This window comes from Macrobrachium nipponense, chromosome 34 (genome assembly GCF_015104395.2).
Source record: "Macrobrachium nipponense isolate FS-2020 chromosome 34, ASM1510439v2, whole genome shotgun sequence".
Lineage (NCBI taxonomy): Eukaryota > Metazoa > Arthropoda > Malacostraca > Decapoda > Palaemonidae > Macrobrachium > Macrobrachium nipponense.
Genome location: NC_061095.1, coordinates 19,384,980 through 19,387,093, shown reverse-complemented (window position 1 = coordinate 19,387,093; position 2,114 = coordinate 19,384,980).

Below are 2,114 nucleotides of genomic sequence, written 5' to 3'. Positions count from 1 at the left end.
AGAGGGGGTGGTGTTGGGCGGAATAAAAAGAATCTTAACGAAGGAATACTCCGCTAGGATATCTTCCTCGAGGCCAGGTGGGTGGGGAGGGGCATTGTCCAACACAGCAGACATTTCAGGGGAGGCGCTTCTCTTCCAAAAAACTCTTCACAGTCGGGCCGAAACACAGATTTACCCACTCCGTGAACAAAAGCCACGTTACCCAGGCTTTGCATTAGCCCTCCACATCACTGGAAGCTTCTCCTTCAACACTTTGTGGGCCTTGAAGGCTCGAGGAGTCTCGGAGTGATAGACCAGTAGGGGCTTCACCTTGCAATCCCCACTGGCGTTCGAACAAAGTGCGAGCGTAATCCTGTCTTTCATAGGCTTATGCCCAGGTATTCTTCTTCTCTTCCTCCGTGATGTATGTCTGACGAGGCATTTTTTTCCAAAAAAGGCCAGTCTCATCACAGTTGAAGACTTGCTGAACTGTAGCCTTCCTTGGTCATCATCTCGTCGAACGTCTTTTTAAAGGCTTCAGCTGCTTTCGTGTCCCGAGCTGGCAGCCTCCCCATGACGCACCACCGAATGGATGCCAGTCCGTTTTACGAAATTTCTCGAACCAAGCCATGCAAAGCCTTGAACTCTGGGGTTGGCGTTGAAGTCCCTTCCCCTCCTTCGTCTTTTATCCAGACGAGGAGCAGCCGTTCCATCTCGTCGTGCACATGGCTCCTCTTGCTGGACAAAATAGTGATGCCCTTCGACGGTGTAGTTTGCTTTGATGGCATCCTTCTGTTTAAGGATGGTGCCTATTGTCGACGGATTACGGCCGTATTCCTTTGCGATCACACTCAATCGCATACCAGCTTCGTACTTCTTTATGATCTCCATCTTTGTCTCCAAAGAGAGCATGCGCTTCTTTCCGTGAATTTCAACTTTCTTGGGACCCATGACTACGTTAATTTACGTAAAGTTACACAATATACAGTCTTTGCACAACACGATAATATGTACTGCAACGAAATCAGTAACGAATTTACGTTACTAAACGAAATCGTTGGAGCGAACGAATGCCGATTGCGTACGGTAAAGTTTCGGGTGCGGAGTGGCCGAGCTAAGGGACGCCAGCGCGTACGTATAGAAGATGCATGATGGGAGGGATGTTGTCCAATCAGAGAGAAGGATCTCATGGCTTGGCTAGCATCAGGAACCAATGGGAGAGCAGGAGGATGGTGGCGAGTCTACTAGCACTAAGATGGCGGCGTGCGGCGCGAGTTTCAAAATTGATATCGGGCGAAACTCGGACTTTCAGAAACCTTTCGTATCTTGAAAACTTTTCGTATGTAGAGCAGTAAAATTTTTCGCATTGGCTTTCGTAACTTGGATTTTTCGTAAGTTGAGCCTTTCGTATCTCGAGGTACTACTGTACTTTGCTACCAAACCTAAAGGTATTTTGGGTTGTCAGGATTAAAATTCAAGAGCTTTTTGTTACCTTTCCATTTCTTTGTAAAGCTCCTTGAGGATGAGACAGCAACTACACTATCAAAAAACAGGTTTTGACGCAGGAAAAATCTATTTTTGGTGGTCACTGTTGAGTCCTCAAAGCCCTCCCACTTCCCTGATGTAAAGACATGGGATTTGGGTAAGGGATCATCCTGCATTGACCAGCAGAAAGGAATGGTGTCTTGGTTGGATTTTGGTCATATATAAACAGTATTACAGTGCGTATGCACATAACCACTTCTTGCAGTTTGGACATAGTAGGTAAACTGGGTATTAGCGTTCGCTGAGGATACTAGAAAGGGCCCTCTTATCCTGAGTCCATTTATACTCTATCACATGTCATAATCTTTATCATTATGACACAATACCCAGCCACAAGACCAGTTAAGAGAAGTCTTTCACTTTAGTCTGGTCACCATGGAGCTCTGGATAGACCATGGAAAGGGTAATCCTTGAGGACTTGGCAGCAACCACTAAAAATTGGTTTTTCCTATGTCAAAACCTGTTTTAGATTTTTTTTAAAGAGCTTCAGTACTGGATGTGTCCTCTGCCCATCCGACAAATATTACACATCTTTTAATGTGAATAAATGAGAATGTTTAATAGGTGGTGAAGATTAAATCTAATTTTAA